The 13,634-nt window shown below is 47.8% G+C and overlaps 1 protein-coding gene across 4 annotated transcripts in view; it reads left to right on the top strand.

Moving 5' to 3' along the window:
• The window catches only part of FRMPD1 (FERM and PDZ domain containing 1), a 114,230-nt gene that overhangs the window by 41,803 nt on the left and 58,793 nt on the right, over positions 1 to 13,634 (top strand). Inside the window, exon 1 of one of the 4 annotated variants that reach the window (XM_019729136.3) lies at positions 6 to 197. The exons of 1 other annotated variant lie outside the window; for it this stretch is intronic. The gene's annotated coding sequence lies outside the window, so the exon portion shown is untranslated. Of the gene's footprint in view, positions 1 to 5; positions 198 to 299; positions 665 to 13,634 lie in introns of those variants that run through there. 2 more of the 4 variants (XM_019729141.3, XM_019729139.3) reach the window with 2 other exon arrangements.

The following is a 13,634-nucleotide window of genomic DNA, read 5'->3' as shown; positions in this document are numbered from 1 at the left end:
CCAGACGGCGCGGGCGCGGCCCGGCCCTGCGCCCCCCCGCCTCCGGCTGCAGCCGCGGCGTGGGAGGCGGAGTCCCAGCCGAGCCCAAGCCGAGCCGCTGCCGGAGCCTTGCCCGCGTACGAGCCCGCCGCCCGGTGGGGCAGCCCCTCACCAAGAGCGCCAGGTCCGCGTCCGCGCGGGCGGCGCCTCCTATGCAGGTAAGGGCGAGGTCCCCGCGCCGCAAAGTTTTGGGGGGACTCCCTGTCCCCACACCCCGGGCCTGCGCGAGCTGCATACTGCCTGCCGCTTGGCTTCCTCCGGGCCGCCCTCCGCCGTGCGCTCAGCTTGCACCGCCAACCCCGGGGGACCCGCGACCGCCTCCAGTCCTCGTGTCCCCACTTCTGGCGGGGCGATGGTGGCGTCCGCGGATTCGCTCAGGGTCTGCAACAGTTAAATCTTTAGACAGTATCAAGGTGTTGCTTAAGTTTTCGAGATCTGCATGGTGTAGTGCAAAGAGCGGCAAACCGGGAGGCAGGAGATCTGGGTTCAGGTGCGACCTCGGCCAGCGCCAACTTTCTGAGTGACCTCTGACCAGCTTGCTCTGCGGGTCTCAACGGCCACACCGGGACCTGGAGGAATTCACCAGGAATGATCCCCTGAAACGCCATGCCTGTATTGCCATTTTGTGAGTTGAGGGGCACCCCTGAGTGTCCTCAGCTCCAGGGTTCCTTGGGGGTGGAGAGGAATGTTGGGACCCACAGAAGTCAATCTCGGGGGTCATGTCGCTAACCAGCTGCAGCTTTTGACTGAACTTTGGGAGGGGTATTGAGTCAGCCTATAGGGATAGAGGGTTCTCCTCTGGCTCCTGGTGGCTCCCCTGCCAGCCACTGACTGTGTGACCTTGGGCAAGTCCCCTCACTGTTTTGCAGCCTATAAAATGGGAGGTGTGTGCACTAGGTGATGGGTGGGGTCCTTCCACTGTAAACTCTGGAGAAGTGGAATCTCCAGGTCAATATAGTTAGAGTCAGTTTGGGTAGAGGCAATATTTCACAAAGAACCCACCCAGCACTTACAAATGGGTGTTTAGAAAATAAAGGAGACATTTGCAGTTTGCTTTGAGAATCCTGAAATAGGCATGGCAAGGATTGGTGAATGCTCGCCTTCCCTCCTTCAGCGCTTTGGACCATCATAAAATATTCAACAGCGTAATGATTTGTTTCCAACGTGGCTTGGAAGCCTTTCTGTTTGTGAGTCAGTTATTTTTGTAAAAACCTCAAAATAGTTGTTTGGGCAAAAATAAATGCCCAGTTCTAGGGGTCCTGACATAGAGGCCAGCATCTTTTTGTTTCTAGTCTAACGCAATGGTTGAGCTGTTTTCCAATCAAGACAATATAAAATCACTCAAGAGCAGGCATTCTTTGGTGGGTGTTCAACATAGGTGTGATTGGAGAGGCCTACCGTTTGCCAGGTGCATATTTTCCAGGAGAGGTGAATTCTGGTGCCGCGATAGCAGAATAAGCATGAGGTAATTAACGGTGACGTCCTAGAAGGTGAACTTTGTTCTTTCGCCCAATCTCTTGTCCCCCTCATGCTGCAATTATGGTTTCCCCAGGGTATGGGTGAAATCCATTACTATGAAAGGATTCTTATGGAAGTGATTTTATTATTTTATTTCCTTCCTTGACTTCCTGGTTTTAAGTTTCAAGCTTTATGACATCAGAGGACTAGTGAGAGTGTGCTTGGTGACTGGAGCAGGAAAACAGCAGAACTGCAGTACCCAAGTGTGCCTTTCCTGCCCGGGGCTCTGTAGTTGAAAGGTAATTTATCCAGAGCCTTAGGTCTCTCAGGTGCCTTCTTTCCCTTTTTCCTTCTTCAGTGGTTCAGCACAAGCACTTTCTCACCACCCATTCCGGTGGAAACAAACAGGGAAAACACTGATAGACTCTACCCTCACGTTGCTCAGGTTCTAGTGAGAGCTAAAGAGGATCAGACTGCGGGCCATCCTGGGAGTTACCACCTGAGACCTCTGGGAACACCAAGGAGGGCAAATTCTAACTGGGGAGGTTGAGGAAGCCTGCAGCATGGAAGGCGGAAGGAAGAAGAGGATTTCAACAGGTGGTGAAAAGCGGAAAGGCCGTTTTAGGTCAAGGAACTGATCTGAGCAAAGGTACAGAGGCAGGAAAGTGTAGGGCCCAGTTGGAGAACGGCGCATCTGGTGGAAGCACAGGAGAAGGCAGGACACTTCAGAGCAGAGGACCGTGGGCAGAGGTTCAGGAGGCTCTGAACCTGGCCTTGAATCCACACTGGCTTTGGATATTGGGCCTCTAAACCTCACTTTTCTCATTCATGAAAGGGGAATAATAATAATTTCAAACTCACAAGGTTCAATGAGATCATGTGTAAAAGTGCCTAACTGAGTGTTTGCATACAATACGTGTTTGATAACAGTTAGTTCCTTTTATTAGTGTGTAAGCTCCATAAATGGAGCTAGACACGCTGGCGTATCTAAATGGTGTTTTTTGTTTAGGCTTGTGTATTGACTTAGAACCTCACCATCAGGATGGCATTCCTGTGACAATGTCATTTGTATTCAAGGTGCCTCCTGATTCAAAGGGCAGGGACTTTTTGTTATCAGATCAGGCACTGACATCAACAGCAGCCAGTGCCCTGCAAATGCTATTCAGTGGTGGGAGCCCAGAGAGGGGCTGATCAGAAGACACAGTCCCTGCCTTATCACTAGATGCTCAAGGACCCAGGTGTGGGGATTCGAAGGTGAGATACAGTCATAAATATATCGGCGTTGTCCGTATACACTGGGAAATGGGCACTGGCTCCCATGTGTCTTAGTGCAGGTTTCTGGGGACTTGCAGCAGGCAAAGAAGGAGCATAGGACAGGATGTAAAGAACAGTGGTGCAATACTGTATGGCCCTGGGTACCACCTCAGAGCATCCACGATACTGTCCTCCACTTGTTCATTCAGCAGTTATTCATAGAACACCTACTCTGTGCCTGAGAATTATTCTAGCTCCAGGAATAAAACGGAACAAAAGGGAAGATCCGTGCCTTCTGGATTGATGTTCTAGTTGGAGAAACATAATAAATAATGAGCTAGATAAATAAGATAATTACAGGTTGTGCTAAGGGTGGGAAGGAAATAAGCAGGGTAAGGTGAGAGAAGGTAATGGCGGGGTGCTCTCTCTGAGAGCGGGCAGGGGAGGCATATCTGAGTCACTGAGAGCTAAAGGAGGGGAGCCACTCATGACTAGAGCTGGGGGAGGGGCAGTCCAGCTCTGCAAGAGGCAGCATCTCTTCGTGAATGAGAAGGCAGTGAGGGGCAACACCACCAGGATTTGAATACTGGCCCCTCCCAACAACTAAATATATTCTATGGTCAGGTTATTTAATCTCTGCGCTTCAATTTCTTCATTGGTAAACTGGGGATAATAATCCATCCTGATAGGGTTGTTGTGAGGATGAAATGAGTTGACGTATGTAAAGTACTTAGAATAGTGCCAAGTATGTAAGAAGCACCAAATAAAAGTTAAATTAAGGGGGGGAGAACTGTTCCAGGCACAGGGAACAGCACATGCGAAGGCCTGGAGGCCTGAAAGGGCTTGGTGTGTTCTAGAAATAGACAGGCTGTCTGCACAGATAGTATCCCTATGGTTATTGAGGAGATTCCAGAGCAGGTTTCTCTGCCCCTTCAATACAACACTGGGGCTTGGGAGTTTTGAAAGGAGGAACACCCAGCCTCAGCAATCTCACCTGCGAGATCAGGCCCGGGTAGTGTGGTGAGCTGCTGCTGCTGCTGCTGCTGCTGCTGCTGCTGCTGCTGCTGCTGCTGCAAGGGCATTCCACTGTAGACCCACTTCTTCAGGACCTCTCCCTCCCTCCCTCCATCTCTCTTTCCCTCTCCCAGCCCCTCCTCCTTTCCTCTCTGTCCCCCTCCCTCCATTCTCCTCCCCTTCCCTCTCTCATTGGCAAGTCCTCAAGAGTAGTGCCCCTGGAAGTGTCCATCCACATGCAAAGGGGAAGCATGGGTGGGCTGAGCCCATGGAGTCACCAAAGTGAGCCTTGCACACTGGCTGTGGGAGACCTGATGGCCAGTGTCCCCCTCCTACTCCCAGGCTGGAAACTCCATGGCAGGGCAGCAGAGTCGTCTATGACCTTACCCTCTCTCTGAATCCCTCCTTACTGAAATCTTGTCACTCTCTAAATTCTGTCATTTTTACTCCCCAAATCTCTCTCAAACATGTCCACATCTTTCCATTCTCTCTCTGAACCTCAGGCTTCTGCTTTCTCTAAAGTGCAGTCCAGAGACCTTCAGGCGACCCCTTGTATGGATAATGAATTCTGGAGTCCTCAGAAGGACGGACATGATGGGCTGTCTCCATCTCTTCTCTTCCTCGCCCTCCTCCCTCACCCTGTCCTCCACATGAGTCCCTCCTACCCCCAGTCTCTAGGCCTTTGCTCTTCCATTTGTTCCCTCTGCAAAGCCTGTGCCCTGCTGGTCTTGCTCATGCCTGAAGGCCCAGCTTAAATCCTATCTGCCCTAGGAACTGTCTTTCACATCCCCTTGTCCAGGGTTTTCATCTTCCCCTCACCTCCCACTGCACTTAGTACCTTTCACAGAGATGCCATCACTGTCAACCTTGAAGAATTTTGTGTGTGGTCACTTGTGTGTGTGACCACGGCCTTGAGAAGTCCCTGGGAGGGTGGGCACAATGTCCCTCTTACCCCCACCCTCTAACCCTCCTCACAGAGCCTAGCCCTACTGCAAGCTTGATATGTGTTGGCTGCACTAGATTGACAAAAGCCTGTGATTTTCCCAAGATCTGATTTGAGTCAAACTAGAAACGCGATGCTGATGCTCAGGGCGGGGTAGTTCTCAGCTGAACTGACTTGCAGCATGTGGACCCCGAAATGCAGGTCCGTCATCTGATGAAAAGTTGAGGTCACCTCAAAGATGAGTCTGAATTTGAATGTAGCTTTTTAATATGGCCTATTTTAATAAATATTCTATGTAAAATTTGAAGCTTCAAGCTTGATACACTTGGCAATAATTGTTTATATCATGAAAGGCTCCTTCACTATACCAAAAGATCTGGTACGGAAAGCTTTCAAATACCAAACATGCCTGTGTACTTAACACCCGTCAGTATATAAAATGTTGATTTATGTACAGCTGTTGTAGCTGTCCTACTATAGTCTAAGATATACACCAAACTTAATATATATTCATGGAAGCAGGATAATGTGGTCTTAAATTTGTTTTGGTAACTATAGATTACATTACGCATCTCTGCAGATATCAGTGTTAAAATAAATTAACTATCTGCCTGAAGGACAGTGGGAAGCCCAGTTTGGTGCTTGGCCGATTGATGTGAAGGCAGTAAGCCATTATTTGCACTGAAGTGACACTATTTTCAGGGACCCACCTGATGTTTGGAGACCTTTTTGCCATTGGTTAGAAGTAGTTCAGGCTTTAAATCTTTTCACAAACTGGCTGCTAATTGATGTGTGCACTTAATGTTGGTTCTTTGGGGGCGGGGGGAAGAGGGGAAAAAAACCTAATTATAGACTAGAAAAGATATGGTGGTAAATGTAAAATTATGAAGTATGTTCTTTTGACCTCTGTTGAGGGATGATCTGAGAAGTTCAGCCATTTGTAAAAGGGTAACACAGCAAATTTTCAAAATCCTAAACAGAAAGAACTTCAGAGTAATTCATCCGGATGCAACAGTGCTTCGTTCTTTGAGATTTTGACTTAAGACAGATGTGCAGGCAGATGAGAAATGCTGCACTTCCTGTTCTCTGAGTATCCAGAATGTAAGGTGTAGGCTGTACCTTGTCACAACCAGCAATAGCAATAACCTTCCCCCGAACCCCCCCAAAAAGACCTCTCCAAGGCTAACTTGTGAGGATCAATGTAGTTAAGCTTCTGAGCTACTGCTTTGTTTTTTCCTTTGTTCCAAATGTAGAATTCAGAAGGATGCAAAAGGAACAGCAATTATTAAGCTTGAAATGAGGGTGCTATTTATTTGTTCTTATGAGAACACTTCCGTTGGTAGCTGGAGCCTGTGTTCTCTGGCTTTCCTTGGAGAAGGACGTCAAGCCCAGGCTGTCCAAGGCTCCCCTGCTCCTGGCGCATATGCTGTTGGTCAGGTTGGACGTACATATAGAGATAATATGCTTTTCCTCTTTCTTCCTTCCTCAGCGCGGGGTACATTTTGAACATAGGAACAAGAAGGGATGATTTCTTTTCTGAGCTCATTCCTGGGTAGTTGCAGTACTTTGTTCTTCACAAAAACTGTGTAGTAAGTTCCTTAGAGAGAGCATTGCCTGCCGAAAGCCTAGATTCATGCAGGATATTATAGAGGATATTTTTGCCAACAGTCATGGACCTTCAAACAGGGTTGCCAACTCCGGAGATGACCAAGTGCCGCCTTTGTCTGGGGCAGGAATTCCCCTAGCACAGCTAGCCTCCCTCTGTGAGATCTGCCAGTCCCTGAGGCACTCCTGTTCCATTGTCAGTTGGCTCTGATTATTAGAAAGTTCTTCATTATGCTGAACCGAACTCTTCCTCCAGGCCGTAGCTGCCTCATTGGCCTTGATTTTGCCCTTTGAAGCCCCACACAAAAATCCATTTCTTCTTCCCCATGACAGCCATTTAAGCCACTTGGACATGCAAAGGGGGGTCAGGTCCCCAAGTCTTCACTTCTTCAGGCAGAATGCCCTAGTTTATTCAGTCCCCTGAAAAGGACAGAGCTAAGAACGGACACAGCTGTGCAGATGAGACCTGCTCGCCATAGACGATCAGTCTGTCTTTGTATTAGCGTAACCAGAGGCCCAGTTAGGCTCCCTGCGGACCCCCTAGACTCTACTGTCAGGCCCTTTTCTGGGCTGTGCTCTGGGCCCCTGGGGAACTGCATGCATTTTGGTGTCAGAGAGGCCTGGTGGGCTGTGGAAGAGGGTGTCCTGAACCAGTGGCTGATGTGGAGTGGCTCTGGCTGAGTCAGCCCCCTCTCTGGGAATCAGATCCTTCATCAGTCTGATTACGTCTAAGACGCTGTATTAGTTTCCTGCGGCTGCTGTAACAAATCACCACCACGTTGGCTTACAATAACAGAATTTTATTCTCCCACTTCTGGAGACCAGATGTCTGAAATCAGGGTGTTGGCAGGACCGTACTCCCTCTGAAGGCTCTAAGGGAGAATCCTTTCGTTGCCTCCCCCAGATTCTGATGGCTGTTGGAATTTCTTGACTTGTGGACATATCACTCCAATCTCTGCCTCCTTGGTCACGTTGCCTCCTTCTCTTCTGTCTGTGTCAAACCACCCTCCGTCTCACTCATAAAGAACACTTGTCATTGGGTTTAGGGCCTCCCTAGGTAATCTAGGATTAATGCTGTCTGAAGATCCTTAACTTAATTACATCTGCAACGACCGTTTTCCCAAATAAGGTAACATTTACGGGTTCCTGGAATTAATGCACGGACATGCTTTTTACAGACCACCATTCAGCCTTTGGCTTTCTCTACTTATGTGATGGTCTTTTCTCTCAGTTGTCTTTGAACCCAGCTCTCGGGGTCACCAGCCTCAGGTCTCCATTCTGCATGTGTCATGTGTCTTCTTTCCTGCAGCATCATGGCTGAGTGTCCAGAATGTGAGGGTACTGGGGCTGCTCTAATCATCCCTATCCCACGGATGTGGGTGGGGCTCGGGGCTTAGGCTGCCCAGAAAAACGCAGGTCTTTCTGGTCCGTTCCCCCATTTTCATTAGCTGGCTCCGGCTAGTCAGTGGAGTTTTTATCAATGGGAAGGAGAAGCTGGCTCTTAAAATATTCATTAACAGTTCTTAGACTTAGGGGAGATCCACAGTGAATGTGCTCCGGGTAGAGAAGGGACACACAGAGGAAGGCTTAAAGTCCTTGTGTTTTCCCTCTAACTTAGTCCAAGATTGGCTCATTGAACTTGAGGGAAATTACTTATATTCTCAGTGCCCAAGTACATATCTCTTTCAGTAAAAAAAAAAATAAAAATCAGGAAATGTGCTTTGTAGCCTTGAAAGTGCGTTGTAGTATGAGCTTCTTGCTCTTTAGCTAGCGTGTTTCAGAAGTCCCATGGTCCTTTAAGTGGGGTCTTCAGTCTGCTGCTGGCTAATGGGCTTTCCAAATGCAGTGCCCAATAAAATGTGCTTTTTCTCCAAAAGGTGTCTGCAGCACTTTGTTTGCAATTGATATTCCAGAGTGCCCGAAAGGCCTGGGGCAGCAGGAGTTCTGGGTCTGGGGAAGCCGGCAGGGGGGTGTTGGGAAGCAGAGGACGGACAGTGGCCTGAGAGGGTGTGCCACCAAACAGCTACATACTCTCTGTCATGGCTGTCACTGCTGCTCCAGGATTCCTGCTCACAATTTGCCGCTAAGAAAGGCCTGAGAGGGATGGGGGCAGGAGGGGTTGGGAAAGAGGCCGGAGACAGGTGAATCAGACAATCCCTGCCTTACCTGCAGCTGGCAGCGAGTCAGTGCAGGTCAGGGCGCTGTGTATTAGAGACCTCTGGGAGCCCTGCAGAGGGCTGGCCATGCCTTGGTCGAGATCCAGGAAGGCTTCCGGGAGGGACTGGTATTTGCACGGAGCCCTAATGGGTGAGTAAGAGAGAGAGAAAGAGGGGAAAGGTGGATAGAGCAGCACGCCGAAAAGGGCCCTCGGTTGTATCCCTCCCAGGATCCCATGTTGCCCCCTTCCTGGTCATGCAACCAGAGCGGAACTGTAAGAAACTCAGCTTTGAAAGCTACCTTAAGGATTGTCTAATAAGGCAGATATTTCAACTGTACTGCTTGGAGCCCTGAGGACAGAGGAGGAGGAGCAGTTCAGAGATCTCGGCTTCTCCTTTTGCTTCTGGGTTTAAAGAACAGTGATTTTCCATTTGACAAAGCTTGTTTGATGTAGCTGCTTGGAACTATCCCCACATCAAAATGTCCTGCTTTGTCTGAGAAGTCTTTTCCAGGCTGGGGAAGCTCTCCCACTCCTGCCTCCTTATCCCTCCAAGATAACACTCTCCAGATCGTGTGGTCACAGGGTTTTCCATGTAACCTGCCACACTGGACTGTGAGCTTCTCCCGGGCAAGGGCTGAGCCCTGCTGCTCACTCAATCCAGAGCCCAGAAGAGGCTTGGCAAACAGTGTTGACAGATGAAATGAAGCACTGTGATTTTGATGACTGCCTTACTTGCATCTGGCTCCCAGCTGCCCTCATTGCTCTTTACTGTCACCAGTAGTATCCTAAGTGAAGGGCAAATGCAGGCCTCTGTGTTTCTCCATCTTATACCTGCTCCCGAAGTGGGTCTGGCCTATCAGCCTAGTACTAGCGAGGAGTGGTACCTGCTCTCTCTACTTTTAGAGGGTGGGGGAGGCTGCAGACCTAATGCTCAGCCTTTGGAGCTGCTGCTTGTTATCCTGGGCCACGGCCAAGCCCACCTGTGAACTTGCTCACTAGGTCTAGTGCCTCTTCCTTGGTACCCTGCAGCCTCAGAGCTAGAGGGAGTGGGGTGCCTCTAGCGGCAGAGCTAGGGTCAGAGAGGCAGTGGGGTGCAGGCGAAGGTGCCTGGGCTTTTGGCTCAGTCTGACCCAGTTCACCAGCTGCATGACCTGAGGCACATTATTTACTTGCTTATTTAATTATCTGTGAGTATTAAACTTACTGAAAAGAAGACACAGGGAGGACACAATCGCTGTTTTCCACCTACACATGGTAAATATTCAATAAATGTTAGTTTCCTTTTTATATGATCTGAAGGACTGTCATGGAGGAGAGAAAAGCTTTCTTCTGTGCGTTAGAGGCTGTGCAGAACCAAATGTAGTTTTCCCCGAAGTGATCGTCCTTTCCAACCGCCACCAAGCCCCTCAGCCTCCTCATTCCTCAAGCATTGCTGCCCTTTTTGATTTCTTTCTCTCTTCCACCTATTAATTACCACCAGCTCTCTGCGCGTATTTGGAGAGGCTGCTTCCCCTGTCGGCCTCAGCTTCCTATCTGTGGGCTGGGTTGTTTCTAAGGTCCTTTATAACCCTGGCACTACATTTGATCCCACAATACAGATTGATCATCCACTATGTGGAGGGTGATATTCTAGGCCCCAGAGCAATAAGGACAGAGAAACAGCCACTAGCCTTGTAGCGGTCACAGCCCAGTGTGGGGACAAACAATCAAAGCAGTGTGATGAATGCTATGGTAGGGGATGAATCCAGAGCTGGGGAATCCGAATGAGAACAGGGGAGACTAGCCACTTGGGGCACGTATAGGCTGTCTGCCTTCAGGGAAGAATTCTCTAAAAATGTTTGTTGCCTGCATGAGAGCATGAGTGATGGAGCCTGGTTCCTCCCAGGTGGCATGAGGATTTTTGCTTTGAATTGGAATTAGCAGTATGGAAAACCCCAGCAGAGACAGCATGTACTACATTGGGGGCTTTGTTTCCTTTTTGCTCCTCCTTCTTCCTGCAAAGAAAAGAAAAACCCAAATCTCCAGAACATATTGACCTTTATTCACAGAAGCTCTTGGGAGGTGCTGCACAGTTTTAACAAGTACTGTTTGGGTGCCTAACTGAGAAATGTCTAGGTAGGTACAGAATTACATGCCTAAAGGGAATTGATCTATTTTTTGCCATGATTGTGTTCAGAATCTAATTTTCAAAGACAGTTTCAATTTTCCCAGTTGTCTGAGTGATAGTTAGATGCGTATATATATACTGGGCACTCTCGTCCTTTCTCTTGTATTTATTTTGCCCAATTTAATTTGGTTAGATTCTATAAGCTTTTATTGATTGCCTATTGTAAGTTAGCCCAGTGTGGAGAGGCTATGAGAGAATGTATCACTATCTGGAAGTTTCTTCTCTAGCTGGACTGATAAAATGTATACCCAGGAATCAGGGAACAGAGCCATCTATTCATTGGGATTTGCTGAGTAGATTGGTGTAAGTGCCAAGACTTCTGGCCCAGGCAGAGAAGTGTGGAGAGATGGATGGTAAGAATGGTTCTCCAGAAGGCTTTTTGGAGGAGTCTGCGTTGGAGATGGGCCAGGGCTTGCAAGCAGAGTGGAGGTGCAGGGAAGAGAGCAGAACAGCAGGTGAATTCAGCATGAGCTAAATTTTCAGTCTCATCTTCAGCCCTTCATTCTCGTGCCTTCATAATGAAAATATTCCTTCAACACACGGCACGTTACACGTTAGCCTGTGTCAGGACCTTTGCTCATGTGGTCTCCTTTGCCTAGCTGCTCTGTCCTTTCACCTACCCGTAAACCTCCAGCTTATCCCATAATTCTCGTGTACTTCTGCTGTTTGAGCTTCATTGATTCTCCCTCTCTAGGATTTTCATAGTGTCATGTTTATGCTTCTCTCTTACTATGGTGCCTGGAGCATTGCAGACCCCCAAGAGCTATCAGGTAAATAACAGGGTGAGCAAATACATGACTGATTATTGGGTACTGAGCCTGACTTACTGCTGAAACTGTGAAGTTGCAAAAGGAATGGAGGGCACCAACGTGAAAATGTGGGTGACTGATGCTGAGCAGAGGGGTCACTGGGCTGCCCCTGGAGGTGGCAGGTTGGGGGCGGGGGCGGGACATACCCTTTGGAGAAGGAATAGGATGTTGGCTTTCCAATGAATAGCACACATAAAAAAATACTCTGAAAAACATAATGTAGGAACTAAACATATGGGGGGAGATCTGCCTCCAGAGTAACCAAAGGACTGCAAATAAAAGCAGCAGCACCCCCCTTTATTCCTAAATTAGGAGTCAGTGAGCACTTGGGGGAAATAGTTTTCCTACTGGCTGAGGGAGTGAGCCTGGGATAACCTTTCTGGAGGGCAACTTGGCCACGTCTAAAACCTCAAAAACTTGTGCACAGTCTTCTACCCAGCAGTGTCACTCATCGGAATTGATCCTAAGACAATAACTAGAGATGGATTATGCAAAGATGGTTATCTCAACCTTGTGTCTCATACAGACATTGCTAAAGTAACCCAAATGTTCAGCAATAGGGACTTAGCTTTACAAATGGCACTCCTGTCTATAGGTCATGAAAAATAATGTTGTAGAGCACTGGAGACAGGCACATGTTTACAGCGTATTGTTCCAAGAGGAAAGTCAGGCTATAAACCAGTCTATGTAGTAAGTTCCCAATTATGTTGAAAGTGTGTATTTTCAGACAAAAAGGCTAGAAGGGTAATTAGCAACTTGTAGATTATAGTGGCTAATTTTCTTCTTTCTAAGAAGAAACATTTTCTACTACGTACATATATTGCTTTTATCATCAGAAGGGGAAAATGAGTGTTATTTAAGAAGAGATAAGCGATTGGAGAGCATTGTTTGAGCTTCGTTGGGTTGAAAGCAGTACAGGCACATCGTTTATCTTGCAAATTCCAGACAGGTATGGTTTTCATAAGGAAGAGTGGTCTTAGGTCCATTTGTGTGAGTGTATTTATAGAAGTGAAAGCTTTGGGGGAAGGAAATAGATTGATTTTTTTTCCCCTTGAACTTTTGAAATTATTTTTTCCACTCCATTTGTAATTGAACCCAGGGCGCTATTCTTATTTCTTCCTTTCTTGGGTACTGTGTTAGACCTAAAAATGTTAATCGGCTTAGGATGTGGGTTTTGCTAAAATGATTCCCCTTGAAGTCTTCACTGGCTTCTCTCATGCTTAAAAAATGGGGTCCCCCAGAAGACCATCTTTTGAAATCTATTTTGCTCTGCTGTCTGATGCATTTTGTCCCCGCATCCTTGAATAAACCTGGGTAATCTTGGATAACCAAGTTGGAAATCACCCTGCATTGTTGGGGTGGTTTCATCAGCCACATGAAAGGGACTTAGGAAAAGGCACCTGCTTTGGGCTCTGTCTGTAGGAAAGGTTTATTTAGAGGCCAATCTGGCATCACCTTATCCTGTAGACGTAACATTAGTCTGCAGAAAAAGAGATCAGAGCTGGGTAGAATCTCTTTAAATATTAATTATAGTGATGCCTTTTGCCACACATCTCCAAAGAGCTCTGAACATTTCACAGACATTATGTCATCATTAATTTTCACAATGTTCTTGGGTGAGAAGCTGATGGCAAGTATTATGGTCTCGATTTGGGGCAAAATATAGCATATATTTTGGACAGTTAAAATAAACTTAGGAGTTGTCCTGAGTGTATAGCAATTGATTGTAAAAATCGAGGCAGTGTTTTGAGCATCTTCTTTCACAGTTGTCCTGCGTTTCCCATGACTTAACTTGCCTCCTTGCATTTTGCTCCAGTGACATTTATTGAGCGCCTACTGTGAATAAGGTATAGTGCTGAGCACTACGGCCAGGAGTGAAATTTAACCTCCGTAGTCCCACACTTACAGCGTTTGGGGATATGGCTTCTATGTGTCTTCCTATCCTAAATCTCTCAAACCTTTGTCCCCCACATCTCTCTTCCTGAGCGTGTCTTCAGGGTAGCCCAGTGCCATCTCGCGTCTATGCCCTTTCTATGCCATCCCCAGCCACTGCCTGCAGTGCTCTCCTCTCCACCCCTGCAGGTCTCCCTTTCCTGTCCTTCATTGCTTGGTCATCTCCTCCACAAGGCCTGCCCTGATCCCACCCCACTGTATCCATAGCTGGATGTGACCTTCCACCATCAAAGC

This window comes from Rhinolophus sinicus, chromosome 16 (genome assembly GCF_057876585.1).
Source record: "Rhinolophus sinicus isolate RSI-liver-muscle chromosome 16, RSI-T2T, whole genome shotgun sequence".
In the NCBI taxonomy this organism is placed as follows: domain Eukaryota; kingdom Metazoa; phylum Chordata; class Mammalia; order Chiroptera; family Rhinolophidae; genus Rhinolophus; species Rhinolophus sinicus.
Note: the sequence above shows the minus strand (reverse complement) of the source record. Positions and strands in the feature narration are given on the sequence as shown.